The 19502-nt window shown below is 43.9% G+C and overlaps 1 protein-coding gene across 1 annotated transcript in view; it reads left to right on the top strand.

Annotated features, from left to right (window-relative positions):
- The window catches only part of LOC147423700 (vacuolar protein-sorting-associated protein 37 homolog 2-like), a 119437-nt gene that overhangs the window by 91675 nt on the left and 8260 nt on the right, over positions 1-19502 (top strand). The window lies entirely within an intron of this gene.

Genomic DNA, 19502 nt, shown 5'->3' with positions numbered 1-19502 from the left:
ACAATGCACTTACATGGTGGACGACATTGTTGATGCAAGGATAGGCACCCGCCACATGGGTATACCTCAAGCAAATGTTTGCATCTGCATGGCTGTCAGATGAATTTGAAGCCGGTGTCATGAGAGATTGGCACCAGCTCACTGCGGCTACTTGCAAGAGCCTACAGGAGTACTATCGGAGGTTTTGTAAAGCGTTGCTCTCAGTAACCTCCTACAGGTTTGTGCCACTGACAGAGCAGATTGAGAAGTATTGTTGTCGGTTGCCTAAAGGGCTTCGAGATTACTGTACAAAGAACAGAGTGGCTACCCTCACTCAGCTTATGGAAGTTGCCAACATTGGTCTTGCCTTGTTGAAGCGAGAGGACAGTGGGTTTTCAGGCAATGTGAAAGGGGGGCAGCCAAAGAAAAATTCAGCAAAGAAGCCCTTTGTGAAAACGGCTCTTGAAGCGTCACAGGGGTTAGAAAAGGTCAACAAGGACAAGGACTTAGCTGGGACTTTTGGAGCGCAAGCAAAGAAACAGAAAAGGAAGCCTTTTGTGTGTAAGGCGCTCGAGGAAAAGAAGGTCTTGATGGTTGAGAATAAATGCTTTATATGCAAGCAACATAGTCACTTTGCTACAAATTGTCCACAAAGAAAAGACCAGCTGACTCAGATGATAAAGAGGACAAGAAAGGAAAGAAGCCCAAACCCACGGCAGGTTTAGTGCCAGACATGGTGGGTGAGAGGCCAAGCACGGATGCAAGCGAGTTATGCAGATCATGGGGTAAAGTCAGAGACCAGGCGGCACTCATCTTTTTTGATCCAGGTGCCAAAGTCAACTTTATCTCATAGTTATCGAGGAACGCCACCCTGTGGAGTGGGAACTTTATTTCATAATTACCTCGGAACGCAACCCTGTGGACTGGGAATGTTGGAACGGTTTCATGGCTTGGAACGGCCAGACGTTCCGGACAGACATTTTGTACCAGAACGGCTCAGAACAACTGGGAATGGGCAGATTTTCAGATTTATGTGCTTTATCTTGTGAGGCTCCCCCTTATTAAATGCCCTTCCCCCGATGCCTTACCTTCACAATGCACACAAGCTTTCAAGGGCCAAAGCTCAAGCTCTACCCTCTCGAGTCTGGAGTCTTAACGCTCAAGCTCTAGCCTCGTTAGTTTAGACTCTAGACTCTAGAGTAGATAAGTCTCTCTCTCTCTCTCTCTCTCTCTCTCTCTCTCTCTCTCTCTCTCTCTCCCCGCGTCCCTCCCCCCCTCTCAAGCTCTCAAGTCTATACGACACACGTTAGCCATAGTAAGGTTGAATGGTCTTCAAATTAAGTTTTTTGTGAGTATCAAAGTCAATGGACTCTGACATTGCTTTTATTCAATCACACAGAGCTTAAAATTGCATTATTTGGGTGTTTTTATGCCTCTTGTTCTGCGCCGTCCCCGTTTCGGACCCCTCCCTGTTCCCCGTTCCGCGTCCGGGTAACTATGCTTTATCTCACCAGAGTTAGCTATGAAGTTGGGCATCACAGTTGAAGAGATGGGGTACACGGCAGAGGCAGGGTTGGTTTGCCACTCAGAGTGTGTTACTCCCATTATTGGAAAACTACGTTTGCATATTCAGTCATATGTGGACATTGAAGAGTTCTATATCATGCCATTGAAAGGGTGTGATGCGCTACTGGGAATCCCGTGGATGTTCAGAGTACATGGTGTGCTGGATGTCTTCGGCAAAACGATCATCCTTCAGCATAGGGGCAAAGTCATGTTTTGGATGTAAAGCTCAAAGGGGAGTCTGTCCCTATCATATCTGCTTCGGCTCTCACTTCTGTAATTAGGAATCATCTTTCTGCGTACTTGATTTTTGCACGTGGTGTTTCAGATAGTTATCAATCAAATTTATATGTGTTAGATAAAGAAAGGTCAGCATTTTTGCTAGAGTTTAATGACTGTTTTTCTAATTCATTACCATCACATTTGCCGCCGGAGTGGCCCGAGGACCATGCGATAGATTTGGTGCCAGGGTGTAGCCTACCAAATAGACCTCCCTACAGGGTTAGTGCGGCTCAACTGAGATTATGGGCCAGGTTGAGGAGCTTTTAGAGAAGGGGCTGATTCAGCCTAGTTCTTCACCTTTTTGCTCCCTAGTGCTTTTAGTGCAGAAGAATGACGGCTCGTGGCACATGTGTATTGACTACCGTGCGTTGAATAAGAATACCATCAAGAATAGGTTTCCTATCCCAAGGATTGATCTTGACTGTTTAGAGGGTGCTACAATGTTCAGCATGATAGACCTTAAGAGTGGGTACCATCAGATTCGTATAAGGCCAGAGGATGTGCACAAGATGTCATAAAATCTAATATCTAACCAACCCAAATGATTTTCTCATATTAAATTGATCACTTAATGTGGGAGAATAAATGGGAACAAGTGTTAAGATATAGATATGTGCTTATAGATCTATCTCAACACGGGGCCAATAGTAAAGGGGCCCAAATGGGAGATGGTCTATCAAGAGCAAGGCTAACCAATGGAGCATAAGACCTTAGGGTTAGCTTCATTGAAGACCTCCAATAATGTGTGTAAAAGTCCTTTGACCTTAGGTAAGCTAGGGTTGAGCTTGAGGTGGGAACCCGACCCAAGCTCAAGGTGCTTGTCGTGCTTGAGGTGCTTGTCCTGCTTGAGGTGCTTGAGGTGCCTTGAGAAGCTTGCCCGAGATGCTTGTGGGAACACCCCCTACTTCAAGTGCTTAGTCATGCTTGATGACTAAGGGGCTTGCTCATCCAAAGTCAAAAATATCCCTACAAGGAGGGGGGCGAGCCTACAAGGGGGAGGGGATGAGAGAGAACACACACACACACACACACAAGGGAAGCCCCAGCTTGAAGAGGCAGCAAGGACACTTGTCAAGTTCCTCCCCATGCTGCCCTCATGGTGTGCCTGAAGCCTATTGGTTGGCCACCCAAGGGGTCCAATGATAATTTAGGATATTTAATTAATTGATTTTGCATTTATCAAGTCCTCTCTCTCAAAGGGGAAAGGGGGACACTTGTCCCAAGGCTACCCATGTTGCTTGTAATGGCTCCTGCTTGTGATTGGCTAGGCCTGGAGGGGTCCAATGAGCTTCAAGCATGAGCTACAAGGGGGGATCGACCCAAGCAAGCTAGGGGGGTGCTTAGGGGGTATACTCACCCACACACACTCACAAACACTCTCATTGTGTACTATGCAAAGTGCAAGAGCTCCCTCTCTTTCTCCAAGCAAGTAGAGGTTGAGAGCCTACACCAACACTCTTGGCTATGGAGTGCAAATCCATCCAAGAGCCATGCTTCAATGCTTGAGCTTGCCATCTATTTCTTCTTCATTACTATGCTATTATGTATGCTAGCACAAGAGTTATGATAAGTGAGGAACTAGCTCTTTCTCGTATGAAATGTTTCTTCTTCCTCTTCTCTACCCTCATTCCCTGCTAGCTCTCTCCACCTTCGAAGGTGTTTGAGGTCTTGGGATTGAGGCTTGGTATATTTAAAGCTTTCTTCAAGTTTAGGTTATGCTATGATGGTGATGCATGAAGCTTTCCATCTTCATTGCTTCACCTAGGTCACAAGGAACACAAAGAATGTATTGTAACAAGTCTCTCTTTATGGGAGAAATCATAATACAAATGCCTATTGGAGGGGGGACCGGCTCCACATAAATCCGGTCCTCAACTGTTGTCATGTTCTCTAAATTCTCTCTCTTGCAAAAGTATTGTCCATGCCAAGTTAACTAATTGCTATAATTATGTTGCTATCTTCAATTATGTCTACCCGCTATGCTCACAAAATCATTTCTTGAAAGTACTCTCATTAAATTCCGCTACTCTCAAATTGAATAGGCAAATTCCATTACACAAGACTACGTTTAGAACGACATTTGGTCTTTATGAGTTCCTAGTGTTGCCATTTGGTCTTACAAATGCTCTGCTACATTCAATAGGATGATGGACCGGATTTTCCGCTCACATCAAAAATTTGGTGGCACATTCTTTGATGACACGATAGTCTATTCGAAGAATGAATAGAAGCATAGGCGTCACTTGACCATTGTGTTCGAAGAGCTGCACAGTCACAGGTTACTTGTCAATCCTAAGAAAAGTAAATTCTTCTTGGAAGAGATCCACTTTCTTGGCCACATAGTGTCAAAGGATGGTGTCCGAACAAAGGTTGAAGCTATTAAGACATGGCCAGACTTAAAGACTGTGCATGATGTCGAAAGCTTCTTGGGATTGTGATGATACTATAGAAGGTTTATAAGGAATTTTGTAGAGATAGCTGCACCTCTTCACGCTTTGCAAAAGAAAGATGTCACTTTCAGATGGACCCAAAGAGAGATTTCAGCTTTTAGTCTCTTAAAGGAAAAGTTGACTTCAGACCCTGTCATTGTTTTACCAGATCTTAGGAAGTCATTTGTGGTCCAGTGTGACGCGTGTGGCAATAGCATCGGAGCAGTGCTAATGCAAGATGGTCGGATAGTAGCTTACGAGAGCAAAATCTTACAAGGGCAAAAAAGACTATGCAAATCGATGAGAAAGAGCTTTTGGCCGTGATTCATGCGCATTCTAGTTGGAAGCACTACCTCTTAGGTGCTTATTTTATTGTCCAGATAGACTATTGGACCTTCCGATACTTCTTGACACAGTCAAAGTTATCCGAGAAGCATATGCGATGGGCAAGCGTTCTTTCTATGTTCCACTTCCAGATTATGCATGTGGAAGGCAAGAAGAATGTTGTGGTTGATGCGTTATCGAGGAAGCCACAAATTTCATCTATGTCAATTCCTTATCATCATGAGCTGGATGACTTGAAGGAACAGTATGCTACTGATGAAGATTTTGCAAGGATTTTTGAACAGTTGCAAGATGGGCAACGTCATGAGCACTACCTCCTTAGAGACAGTTTTATGATAATGCATGGCAGACTTTGTGTTACTAGGCCATTGCGACGTAAGGTCATGGTTCATGGTAGAAAGTTATGTCCCACCGTATGCAGGGCATCGTGGAATTGATGCGACAGTTAAAGTGGTAAAGACATTCTTTTACTGGCCTACTTTGAGGAGAGATGTAGATGCCTTTTCGTGAGCATGCGTGATTTGCCAAAAGGTCAAGTTTGACAGGCAAAAGGCACTAGGGTTATTACAGCCACTGCCGATTCCGGATAAGCCATGGGAAAGTATTGCTATGGATTTTATCTTTGATCTTCCAAGAACGCCGGCAGGGAATGATGGTATATGGACCGTTATTTGAGGTTCAGCAAGCAGGCCCATTTTATTCCTGTTAGGAAGAAGATAAAATCTGACGAGATGTCACAGTCGTTCATGTACAATGTGTTTAAGTACCGTAGTATGCCACAATCGATTGTCAGTGATCGTGATCCTCGCATGACGAGTTTGTTTTGGAGAGGATTGTTTGAGAACATGGGCACTACGCTCAAGTTCTAGTCTTTGTTTCATCCACAAACTGATGGAGAGACAGAAGAGGCTAATTCTACTATTCTTGGATTTGCTAAAATGTTATGTGTCAGATAATAAAGGCAAGTGGGAACAGTATTTGCCTATGCTTGAGTATGCGTATAACAATATGACTGGTAAGGCACCTTTTGAGATTGTTGAAGGCGGCAAGAAAGTTCCTCCCATTTTGCATACAAAGGACAAGATCTTTGAGGCAGATCGATATGTCGAGAACATGAATGAAATGTATAAAGAAAATTAAAGTTGCCTTGGAGAAGACGCAGGCCAAATAGAAAAGAGCTGCTGATTGTCACCGTCGTGAATTGTTGTTTTCACCTGGTGATTGGGTACTTTTGTGATTTGAAATGGCAAGGTTGAAGAAAATGAAGGGCAAGGAACGGTTGTTTTCGAAGCTCAGCATGCGTTACTATGGGCCTTTTCAAGTGCTTGATAAGATCAGCGATGTTGCTTACAAGCTGAAATTTGCGTGACACTTGGAAGATTATTAATGCGTTTCACGTGAGTCTTCTAAGACCCTTCGTGGGTGATGTGCCATAACATATGCCATATGAAGACCAGCCAGAAGTTCTTGAACTTGATGTACTTTCGGTTCCTGAGCAGATAGGTTGCAAGACACTATTTTGTGAAGTTCAAGAACTATCCACCATGGATGCAAAGGGGATGGAAGAGCATGAACTGTCAGAGTCACCAAATGTATTGCAGCTTTACCTTGAGGCCTTTGGATTACAGCCTACATATGCCCCATGGCTTACAACCTACTTATGCCTCAACACAACGTGTGCAAAGGTGTCATGTGCGCACTGCACTTGCGCCACGTGGACATGCTTCTGCCATAGTCTAGCGTCAGTCTTAGCTTAGGACTGAGCCTGGCACCTTTGTGAGCCTCTAGCAGGACGTGCATGTCCAGGCCAGTCACACTTGCATACCCTCTCTTGCACAAGAACAGTCATTTCATCATGCAGGCATTTTACCGCGTGAACCACCTCTTATAAGTCATTTTATTAAAAGTGACTTTTGGAATTCTTTTTGCAAGTTTGTTGGAAAAGTAGGTAGAGCAAATTGCTAAAGTTAAAAAAAAAAAGGAACCCTTGAGCATAGTTCGGAGCACTCATCTTGAGCAAAGTTCAACATTCACTTCCGCTGCACTTGACATTGGTATCAGAGCTCTGTGTGTTCGTGAACTCAAGGGAAGAACCTAAAGAAGAACCCCAGAAGAACCAAGAACCATCAAGATCTGCATTGGTTTGTGCATCCACAGCATCAAAAGCATTCATCAGTCATCATCAGAAGTACAGATAGAAGTTTGGTAGCTGTGCCTCACTTTTAACCGGGGGGGGGGGTTTCCACGTGCGCACTTCACTTGCGTCACGTGGACATGCTTCTGCCATAGTCGCTAGTTAGTCTTAGCTTAGGATTGAGCCTGGCACCTTTGTGTGCCTCTAGCAAGATGTGCATGTCCAGGCCAGTCACACTTGCATACCCTCTCTTGCACAAGAACAGTCATCTCATCATGCATGCATTTTACCGCGTGAACCACCTCTTATAAGTCATTTTATTAAAAGTGACTTTTGGAATTCTTTTTGCAAGTTTGTTGGAAAAGTAGGTAGGGAAAATTGCTAAAGAGAAAAAAAAAAGGAACCCTTGAGCACAGTTTGGAGCACTCATCTTGAGCAAAGTTCAACATTCACTTCCGTTGCACCTGACATTGGTATCAGAGCTCTGTGCATGCTTTGGCTTTGTGAACTCAAGGGAAGAACCTAAAGAAGAACCCCAGAAGAACCAAGAACCATCAAGAACCCAAGTTGAACCCAAGAACCCAAGGAACGTCTCAGTTTTTTTTTCATGAAGAATCTTTGAGTCCCAACTATGGACTTACCAGATCCCATCTTTATTGCCATGTCTTTGAAGGAAGATCGACATCGGATACACGAGAACCGAGATCTTGAGTACCAAGATCTCCTAGCCTCGTATGCGGATATGGAAGGAGTTGCAGACAGGATCCCTAACCTCTTCTGCATTCGCATTCGCATAAAGCGTGCATCCATTTCCCTCGTCATTGAACCTTTGAAAAGGACTCCGAAACCAAAGCTCAGTCTATCAACACTGGTAATGTTTTCACCACAGTCATGAACAGCTCTTGCTACAGCAGGCAGAGTCAGCACTATCTGGTACTCTAGCAAGAGGTGCATGTCCAGGCTAGTCACACTTGCATACCCTCTCTTGCATAAGAACAGTCATTTCATCATGCAAGCATTTTACCGCGTGAGCCACCTCTTATAAGTCATTTTATTAAAAGTGACTTTCGGAATTCTTTTTGCAAGTTTGTTGGAAAAGTGGGTGGGGCCATAGTAACAGGGAATGGCCGTTTTCAGGTCTCCGTTCCCCGTTCCGTGTTTGAAACGTGAGTACCCGTAACAGGGAATGGCATTTTGTTCCGGTTTCTCGTTCCGGTTTCCCGTTCCTGATAACTATGGGTGGGGCAAATTGCTAAAAATCTATAAAAGAAAAAGGAACCCTTGAGCACAATTCGGAGCACTCATCTTGAGCAAAGTTCAACATTCACTTCCGCTGCACCTTACAAAAGGAGGGGTAATGATAGAGCTAGCACATCAAATGTATATATGGATTGAGTGTAATAGAAGTGTGCATCGTTCTTTAAATGTTAAATGTACAACTATCATAGATGAAAATGACAAAAGTACGAATGTCTCATTAAATCATTCGTATCTATGTTTTATCATGTTTCTTGCGGATACATGCAATGATAAAAGAGTGCTAACAACACAAGAGCATCAAGGGCATGTATTTATGGTATGCAATCGAGGACGTTTGCAATTTCAAAAGGGGGTATGTCACGAGGACGTGGCAACTGCTAATCTTAGTTGTTGGTTTCTTTCTGATGATTTTCGTTTAATTGTTTGAGACCTTTTTTTGAAGTTGCAAATGGCCGGACATTGTATGGCCAGTGTGAAACAGTAGTTTCACCCGCAGACGGGAAGTTGGTTGGCGCTGGAATTCCAGTAGTAAAAGGGTGTCTAGGCTCGATTCAGAGTCATCTAGGTCCCCTCGCCGCACTTAATAAGTTGGTGGATACTAGGAAACTAACTCAATGGATAGTGCCAAGGTGGGGTCACCAAGAGAAAATCACCCAGGCTACATTGCATTTTTGGATGTGGTTCTAGTAGTGAAAGATGGTCAGATGACTAGTGAGAGTCCAATGGAAGCATCTCCTAAAATTTAGGGAATTGCTATTTTGGGCCACGGAATTTGTTTGCGCCATTAGCTTCAGAATGACCAGGGGAACATTTTATTACTCTTGCCGCTAAGTCAACTGAGCAACCGGTTGAGATATTTTTAGACCGGAAGGTACAAAACGGGAAAACCATGCATGAGTGCCACTTGGCACTTTTTTGGGCATTTGCCACCTTGAGAAAGAGAGAGGTGTTGAAATAAACGTGGGGGCTGCATTTTCAACCGTATGGTGGATTGTTGCAGGTATTGTGTGCTTGCTTACCCTCTATGTACAATGAAGTGCAAGAACTGAAGCCTTGCACAACATTCATTGCTCTCTCTCTCCCCTCCGTGCAGTTATGTGATGCCCCACAAGAGGGCTTTTCATTTGACCTATGTATATTTGTGTGGCTTTATGCGCAATTGCCGAGGCAAGAGCCTCTTGCACAGGTACTGGATCAGCTAGTTGCTAATCCCCCGCAGGTACGGGTGAATTCGGAGAGATTTCACACAAGAAATCTCGTCCGATTCAAAGGGCAAGTAGCCCTCCAAGTACGGGAGCTTGAGGACTTGCTACAGATGCGATCGGCTCGCAAAAGGAGCCCTAAACAGAGAAATACAGCCTGCTGTGTATTTTTGCAGGTTTAGGGTTTCGGCCCTAAACGGTCCCTAATACCAGGGGACAGCTGTGCGAGTGATCTGGCGCATTTTCAGGGCAGAAAACAGAGAATTCAGCGTGCTGCAGATTCTGGCCAGGTTTTGCAAAGTGTCCATATGCGTCGGGAAAGTCACTTTTTGCGTGGGGATACTGTCTGTGAAGCGCCCTAGTACGGTTATGTTGCCGAAATCGGGCCAAAACAGGTCATTTTCAGCCAGGATTATGCGGGGCAGCTTGTAGGAAATCACAGGTTTTATTCCCTCTGTGAATACAATAAAGAAGTACGGAAAGGGGCGCCGGTCGGCGTCTGCTTGGTAGCACTCTTGCTTCCAAGCCGTATGTATTTGAAGTATCAATTCCCGTTACAAGTTTTTATTTGCAAAGTTTCTCTGTGTCCTAAAGTCTAAAGTAAAGTTTTAGGTGAAAGCCTATGTCTAACGCCCTATGGGCCGGTTTCATAGGAGCATAGGGGTAGGAGTAGAATGTTTTTTCTCGGCCTGAATACTCTTTCCGAAGGATATTGACTTTATGATCAAATTAAGAAGGATGTTGTGTTTAGTCGTGATGTTGTCTCCGACAAGTTTCTTCCCTCAGAGTGGGCTTCCACTCCCAAGTCTTCCACGATGTGTCTCAATTTTTATAGTTAGGAGATCAAGATAATGATTTTCCTCTTGAGATTGATGAACCCTCTTTTCCTATTCCCGTCCCTCAGGCTACGGAGGAGAATGCACCCATTCCAGATGATGCAAATGACAGTGGTTCTCACCATAGTGCAGAGGTAGAGCCAGACGTATCGGTAGCTCCTTCCACTAGAAACAAGTCAAACAAGTTACCGAAGTGGTTGTTGGAAACTGTCAGAAATTGATGACGTGTCAAGCCTCTGAAGAACGAAGCCAACCTACAGATCGCGACCAAGGAGCCTAAACCGTAGAAGAAGATATAGAAGAATTTTTACCAACTTATAAAGTCTTGTCGAGAGGTCTATTTTTAAAGAGAAACTCTCGCCAACTTATGGGACCCGTTCGATGGGGCCCAAGTGACAGAAAGAATAAATAAAGTTGGACCTACGCACACTCGTAAAAACTGATGATGTAGTAGATGTACAGATAGTACGAAATTCTGCAACTTGCACTGACTTTGCTGACGTGGCATACTGTATGGATTTCCGTGTTTTGTGCTGCATGGTGACGTGGCAGGTGTAAGAATTTCCTAAAATTGTGTTGGCTGATTTTCAGCATGTGCTTTTAGGCCAGATGCTTTTGAGTTTAAAAGCTTTTCATGTAACTTCTTTTCATGGCCAAGGGCCTTTAAATATGAGCCAAGGCCTCATTCTTTGGCATGCTCCGCTTCGCATGAGGTGCAGAGGATGGAGTACCGGCAATGTATAGAGTTCAAGCAATATAAAGAAATACCGAAAGGAGGGCCAAGGTTTGGGACCAATGCTCTCTGGGGTAGAACTCCGCCACTCCCCGTCTCGTTCGTGCATCTCTTTCAGTTTGGTTGTTATTTGAAGTGCTAAAAGTTTGTTCAATCTATTCTCTTTCGTTGGCACGCCCGTCTCGTGACAGAAACCTTGTGAGATGCAACGGCTTCAAATTTTCCACTATATCGGCATGACACGACGTTCTTAACGAGTCACGACTTCGATTTGCTGAGGTAGATAGGACTTTATTACAGGTGAACAATGCTTTGATGTCGACAATGATCAAGGACAGAGACCCTTTGATAGTAGGCGAAGAGACACTTTCACAACCAAAGTGGAAGTTAGCCATGCAAAAAGTGTCGCAATCTTGGTCACCCCAAGAGGAGAATCCGACATGACATATGAGAGAAACACTTCACAACTTAAAAGTCACAGTTAAATTTCACTCGACACGGCCCGGCGTAGTTCCGTGCCCAGAGGTATTGGCCCAAAAGCTGGCGCCCCTTTCGGTTTTTTATATATTATATTAATGCTTGAGCAAAGTACAACACCCGAGGGGTCCTCTACTCTCAGACTCTACGTCCAGATGCTCTAAAGAGTGAGGCCCCTTGAGTCCTTTTATTCTTACAAGGGATGCCAAAAGCAGAGCCCCAAATGTAGTTAAACTCAAAAGCAATTGGTTCCTAAACCAATGATCCCAAAAGCATCTTATTTCCAAAAGCAACTAGCTCCAAAAGTTGCCAAAAAAAGCAACTTGCGCAAAAAGCGTTATTCCGTACAGTTCTGCCACGTCAGCATGTCAGCACGTTTTGCGAAAGTCCATATTGCTGCCACATCAGCATGTAAGCACAAATTCCGAATTCTTCCATACAGCATGCTGTCAGCGCTTTGCACGAGTTCAGTCTGCACATCATCATTCGTACTGTGCTCTGCTCTTGGGTGGTCATGCCACGTCACCATTTTGTGACATACCCCCCTCTTGAAGGAATTGTAATCGCCCTCGATTACGCTTGCAAAATCAGACATAAGCCATAAACCAGTTCAGTAGACACTGATAAGACACAAATCCAGCACTTGTACAAAGACGACAGACCACATTGAGATCACATCCAAATCACATCACATTGAATCTAGGACCGTTATTCCTGTGGATGTATTTAGCAATCGCATCTAGATCCGCACCGAACCTCATTGATGTCGATTCAACTAATCCCATATCGCGATCACGTCCATGGATTTCCGTTTTGATCTAGAAGCATGATTCGTGGCAACGTATTTAGCGACCGCATCTAGATCTATCCCATATCTCATTGATGTCCGATTTACTAATCCCATATTGGGATCATGTCCATAGATTTCTGCACTTTAGCATTGTTGTGTGCGAGTGATCATTCCATCTGGAATCGTTTCTGAGGATACCAATCCATCTCTAAGTTCATGCTGAATAGATTGGTCCAATCATTCAGTTCTAGCTGTGTGGCCATCTCATCCCGCAGGAACTCTTGATGTGCTCACAACAATTCCATTGAATCATTCGTGATTCAATATTCATGATTCGTTATCAGGAGTTGTCATTGCTCCAAAATCATCATTATCTCATTCTCAATCCTGTTATCTGCTCACAAGTACTAGGTTCTTCCATTAGTTTCATTCAAAATTCATGATACTTACGGGTTCATTCTGGAGCGGTCATTGCTTCTAATTCGTCATCCATTATCATCGATTTCACCTGCTATCTGCACACATCTAGCAAGTTCTTCCAGAGAACATTAATCATCTTTGGATATTCCTATTTCAAAGTTCTTCATTCGCACACTTAGTTCATACGGAACACATTGTTTCAATCATCTAGTCATCTCATCCGTCCAGAAGTCTTGATGCACCTAGATCCCTGTGTAGCCATCTCATCCCGCAGGAACTCTTGATGCGCTCACAACAGTATCTAGTCATCTCATTCATATGGAATCTTGATGCACTAGAATCATTCATCATCATTCATTCAAAGTTCATGATTCTTATCTCGAATTGTGATCGGGTTCAGTCCGGGGCTGTCATTGCTTCCAGTTGCATTCATCATCATCGATTTCTCGATTTCACGTGCAAAACAGGTAATATTTTCAGCAAATGGTTCACCTCGTTGCAAAAGAGTCGAGGCTAAGTTCCGTGTTTCCATATGCTTTCATATGCATGTTCTTCACTTCTATTAGTTACCTGCACACAGACAACAAGATATCAATATCCCTTTCAATTTCCTTTCCAAAATCTGTTCTTGGAGCGAGTATCTCCTCGCCTGCCAAGCGTAAATTGATTGGTGCTTGCCAAATGGGTCTACAAGACGAAGTGCAAATCTAATACTTCTTTGGATAAGCACAAGGTACGACTCATTGCCAAGGGCTTCTCTCAGAGACGAGATGTAGATAATGACGAGACCTTTGCACTGACTACGCAGATGGTGACCATTCGAATAGTTTTTACCCATGCTACCTTTTTCAGGTGGTCCATTTTTTAGGTGGATATAGTTTTGGCTTTTCTTAACGGTGACTTAGAGGAGGAGGTGTATGTGGAGCAACCTCTTGGGTTCTTCGATCTAAACTTCAGTGACATGGTTTGTAGGTTGCTGAAGGCTCTCTATGGATTGAAGCAAGCCCCTCGAGCGTGGTACCAAAAGATAGACTCTTTCTTCCTATGACACTCCTTTCGATGTTCTTTTGCAGACCAGTTTTGTAAAATATCCTCTATGTGGACGTTCTTGTGATCAAAGGTAGCCATGTTGAGCACATCTGCAGTACTATGGAGACCTTGGTTAAGGAGTTTGAGATGACATATCTCGGCTTGCTTCACTACCTTTCTTGGATTGGAGATATGGCAGATAGAGGAGAGGGGGGCATCTTTCTCTATGAGGAGGCTATGTCCAAGAGTTGTCGTATAAGTGAGTGCAAATCTATCTCGATTCCCATGTCCTATGGATCCCAACTAGAAGTTGTCACAGTGTGATCCCTCAGATTTTAGCAGATGCTACAAAGTGTCGGGAACTGGCCTGTTCTCTTATTTGGGTTCTCAACGCTCGGTTTGATGTCAATTTCCTTGTGAGACTTCTTAGCTCTTTCATGCAGAGACTCGCCGAGTCACTTTTGGAGCAGGCTCTTTGGACTCTGCGGTATTTAAAGGGGACCAAGTCATCAGGCATTCACTATGCAATTGGAGGTATGGACTCCAAGATCATTCTACGAGGATGAAGTGATGTAGATTGGGGTGGAGATCTAGATGGATGAGGGTCGAGTACAAGTTACACCTTTTCTTTTGGCTCGAGAGTAGTTTCATGGAGCATTAAGAAACAGCCTACAACTGCCTTATCTTCCATAGAGGTAGAGTACATGAGTGTTTGTAGTGCTACGTGTGAGTCAGTGAGGTTACGGAGGCTACTTTTGGAGATTGGATTTCCCAAGCAGACAACCACGATGTACTCTGACAACCAAAGTTGTATAGCCATTGCAAGGAACCTCGTGTTTCATGCCCGGACTAAGCATATAGAGATACAATACCATTTTGTTCATGAGAAGACCAAGGATGGCTCTATTTCACTAGAGTATATTCCGACGTCAGATAACCCATCTGATATCTTCACCAAACCTCTTTCGCAGGCGACATTATCCTCTCATGCTAGCCCCCTTGACTTGTTTACCGTGGAGGAGCTGAGAGGGGTATTAGAGTTCAGATTCTTGTCCGTTGGTGACTCCAGTATCTCCGAGGAGCAGACTAACGAGTGGACTATTTTGTGTCCGTGCCTATCCTAGGTAGACATACCTTTTCTCTGCAGTGCACTCCACGGTGTTTCCCACTCGATAGGCTGGCATGAGGCAGGACCCCTATTCCTCGGGTTTTCTGGGTCAGAGTCCAACACTTCTGCTACTTAATATGTGTTGCAGGTCACTTTTAGTGACTTTACACATTTATTAGCATTTTACTAGATAGGGCAATTTTTCTATTGCCCTATATATGCAGACCCACTCGTACTTTTGGCATGTTGTGATCAGTGAGCAGACACTTACAGCTTTTTGGGCACTCTCTCTCTAGCATTTTCTCACTAGCGTTTTTGTGGCTCTCTCTCTAGCGTTTTCTCTCTCCACTCTCTCTCTCTCTCTCATTATTTTGTATCTTTGTGTTGACTAGAGAGTCTCTAGTCTTTCCCCTACTTTCACTTTCACTACAACATTTTGTTGAGGATGTTAGTCTTTCTTTCAACACACAAACTTTGTATTAGATTCACCAGTTTGTAACTTGTTGGTCTCATAGGTCAGACGTTAATATATCATTTCATCTCTCTCTCTCTCTCTCTCTCTCTCTCTCTCTCTCTCTCTCTCTCTCTCTCTCTCTCTCTCTCTCTCTTTCGCGTTTTTAGCCATTGATCACTCTTCCTCTAGCTAGCGCTCCCTCTTCCCACCACCTAGACACCTTATAGGGGTTGTGTGTGCGTGCAGGTCATTGTTGTACTCGTTCGGTGGTATGCGATAGGTGCTTGAGTACGAGGAGATCTATCGCGATAGATCCGAGATCTATTGGTTTCCCGGTCCCGAGAGGAGGTTTGCTTGCAGTTGGAGACGAGATCATCACCCGATTTATCCTTTTTCGCTGCACCTTTGACTCTTCTTGGTATACTTGAGATGAAGTCCATTTTGATAGATTCCCAAGGAGCATGAAGTATGGACAAGGGTTACAAATTGCAATAAGCTTGGAGTCTTTTGCTTGTTATACTTTGACTTTTGACACACTAAGTGTGACTCAACAAACTCGTATTCATCCGAAGCAGAAACTTTCCAATGCACTCAAGTTTGTTGCCTTTCCATGGTGACTCTTATATGGAGGCGATCTTCTTATGCATTCGGTTATGCCCAAATCATGGAGGAAGGCGAGGAAGAGGGTGAAGGGTTTTGACACCTTTGCTTATGGTGAGATTTTCTTTAATGAGGAAGCGACTCCTTATCACTTGAAGAGTTGTGACAAAGTGTGGACATGGCATTATTGTACTTTACCAAAAGAGAACATAAAGAGCTAAGTGGGTGCAAGACCGGATGCGAGGACCCAAGTCTCAGTCCAGGCGTGCAAAATCGTGACGAGAATCCCGATAGGATTCGTTTCGTGATTCACGTAGATGATGACCATTGACGTGGTACTTGGGCAACTGCCATTCTGGCTAGACATTTGGAAACATCTTTCAAACCCTTTTTGGTCATACATGCTATGCCTCCTTGGCCTCTTCGTTGCTTTGCATTTTTGACCCACATCAAATATTGCACATCGTATTTGTCAAATCCAAAAATTCGTTGCGCATCATACTCCCATGTTTCGACAAGAAGTATCACATCGGAGTCATTGGTAAGCTCATCAATGCCAATTCCCGCATTCCATGGATACCCATTACAACTCCAAAAGCTTATTCGCAAGCGTGAGTTGGTCTCATAGATCATGTGTCCCTATTTGTTGGGTGGACTTGCATTCTCCTCAAGTGGCTTTTCTTCTTGAGATGTCACCTTAACCTTCTTGCTTCTTTTCTCATATGCTTTGCGACGTACATTTTGTTGCATAAGAGTGCGATCCTCATATATATATATATATATATAGATATATATATATATATATAGAGAGAGAGAGAGAGAGAGACCACTCTCCAAGAAATTGCTATTCTATAAGTAGACAGCAATAGCAATGGATATGCATGTGCATGTATGCGTGTGAAAATAAGGAAGTATGTACTCAAATACTCAATACACGGAGAGGAAGATTGAAACAAAAAATTCCAAGCAGTTGGATGAAGGCACTAACCATAGATCCCTTTATATCACTAGAAATCAAAGACAACTCCTTTTATATGTCATGATTCTGAAGATGGCACAGGAGGCAAGTTGTCGAGGTCCCGCATTTGCAAAGGAGCAATGCCCACAGTACCAGTGGCCATCCTCATCCACCAATCTATCAGAGTTGTGACATTTGGAGTTGTTAGCCTTCGGTCTAGTGTTCTTCCGCTTGGAAGACCCTGCCCTATGGTATTCCCAGCTGCAGAACTTGCGACATCTGCCAAACCATTCTCGAGTGCTTTAACAAGTTCTTTGTGATAGTCTTTAATTCAGCAAGCTTCGTTCGGAAGTCATTGAAGGAATCTTTTGTCGGTGCATCGCCATCAAGATGAGCCATTACATCTTTTTTTGCACATTGATGCAAACGCTCCAGCCCACTCAAAAGATTTCTTCTTTGCAACATCTTCATTTGCTGGACAATATCCAATATGCCCACCACCGTCGTAGGAAACTATTTCAAGAGACCTTACAGAGAGAGAGAGAGAGAGAGAGAGAGAGAGAGAGAGAGAGCACTCTCCAAGAAATTGCTATTCTATAAGTAGACAACAATAGCGACGGATATGCATGTGCATGTATGCGTGTGAGAATAAGGAAGTGTGTACTCAAATACGCAATACACGGAGAGGAAGATTGAAACAAAAAATTCCAAGCAGCTGCATGAAGGCAATAACCATAAATCCCTTTATATCACTAGAAATCAAAGACAACTCCTTTTATTTGTCATGATTCGGAAGATGGCACAGGAGGCAAGTTGTCGAGGTCCCGCATTTACAAAGGAGCAATGCCCACAGTATCAGTGGCCATCCTCATCCGCCAATCTATCATAGTTGTGACATTTGGAGTTGTTAGCCTTCGGTCTAGTATTCTTCTTGGAAGACCCTTGCCCTATGGAATTCCCAGCTGCAGAACTTGCGACATCTGCCAAACCATTCTTGAGTGCTTTAACAAGTTCTTTGTTATAGTCTTTAATTCAGCAAGCTTCGTTCTGAAGTCATTGGAGGAATCTTTTGTCGGTGCATCGCCATCAAGATGAGCCTTTACATCTTTTTCTGCACATTGATGCAAACGCTCCAGCCCACTCAAAAGATTGCTTCTTTGCAACATCTTCGTTTGTGGAATTATATCCAATATGCCCCCCCCCCTCTCTCTCTCTCTCTAGGGTTCCCAGAGCAAGCCTTTCTGTGTCGCTTCCTCTTGCACAATCGAGAGACACAGAACCTCTATCAAATCCCATTGCAAAAGCAGGACATGCTCTCAAAATTCTCTCATTTTCCATGAGCTGCACGTCCTACTCAATCAGCATAGGCTACGATGCTTCTTGGCAATTGGGAAAGCTAGAAAGGGACACAAGTGTCACAAACTGTTGACGTGTCAAGCCATTAAAGAACGGAGCATACCTGCGGATCCTACCCGAGAAACCTAAACCCTAAGGAGAAGCAGTAGAAGAAACAAAAGCGGCAAAAGAAGTTTTACCAACTTGCAAAGTCTTGTCGAGTGGCCTATTTCAAAGAAGAGTTCACACCCAACTTACAGGACCCCTTCCGATGGGGCCCAGAGTACTAAAGATAAAACAGGACCCACAGACACACACATAAAAAGACTAGCGTAAAAGTAGATGATGAGCAATTGTACGGATGCCCGAATTTTGCGTTGGCTGCTCACGTGGCAAACTGTAGGGACTTTCGTGTTTTTACTGACAATTGTTGACGTGGCAGGTGTGTGGATTTTTGTGATTTGCGTTGGGCAGCTTTTCAACGCCAGTTGTAGGGCCTAGAAGCTTTTGTGTTTGAAGCTTTTCATGTAATTGCTTTTCAAATATGTGCAGAGGGCTCATATTCTGGCACGCTTCCGGGTGAAGGTGCAGAGGATGGAGTATCGGCATCGTATTGAGTTCAAGCAATTTAAAGAAATACGGAAAGGGGGGCTAGCGTTTGGGGCCAGTGCTCTCTTGGGGTGGAACACTCCGTGTCTCATGTGTCGTGCATCTCTTTCAGTTCAATTGTTATTTGAAGTGCTTAAAGTTGTTCAGTCGGTTCTTTTCCGTTGGCACGTGGTGCCCGTCCCGTGACAGTGGTGTAAGAGCTTCAAGTGTGTGCTTTTTTGAAAGCATACCGGTCTTTCAAAAGAGCAGATAGAGAAAGGTGGCGCCTCCAAAGTTTATTGGAAATTTTACTAAAGAATCTTCATGTCTCGGACTTATTAGCCACTCCCACTCTTACTCCATCGTGCATCGGGTGCGCTTCCGTATCCATGGCTCTGTCTTACAAGGCATAAGCCATAAAGGTCACTTGCACGAGAAGGATCAAAACTTTTTTTTTTGGAGCCGCCGTTTTTCTTAGAGGCAGTGCCATGAAGTGGTGGAAGTCTATAGCTACCAAGTCGCACACTCCAAGGACTTGGCAAGCTTTCAAGAATTTTTTTTGCCCGAAGTTATATGCCTTCTGACATCTTTCTTCGGAGTACATCTTCTGGCAGAGTGGGGTATCTTGAAATGCTTGCCACGAAAATCCTTGCGATAGGTGTTTCTTCTCGAAGCGATAACCTTGGAGGTCTAGTGTGATTGCTATTGCTTGGGACTACCATCACCACCACAGGAACACTGTGTTTTGAGGCTTGTTTCGACTATTCAAGAGCTTATGGACCATGCTGCAGTCGGCTACAAATTTATGGAAGAAATATAATCCTAATTTTGGTGCAAGTTTCAAGATGGAAGCCTTGTCGACTTTCGAGCTCGACCGATGTCGAGAATGTTTTTTCAGATTAATTCAGAAGTTTTTTGAATCTGTTTGAGAAATTGTTTGGTGATCCTATTTGGAGTTTGTTTGAAATGGATGGTATCTG

This window comes from Adiantum capillus-veneris, chromosome 26, assembly GCF_014529385.1.
Source record: "Adiantum capillus-veneris isolate H3 chromosome 26, ASM1452938v2, whole genome shotgun sequence".
In the NCBI taxonomy this organism is placed as follows: Eukaryota; Viridiplantae; Streptophyta; class Polypodiopsida; order Polypodiales; family Pteridaceae; genus Adiantum; species Adiantum capillus-veneris.
This window is presented reverse-complemented; position numbering and strand designations above follow the sequence as displayed.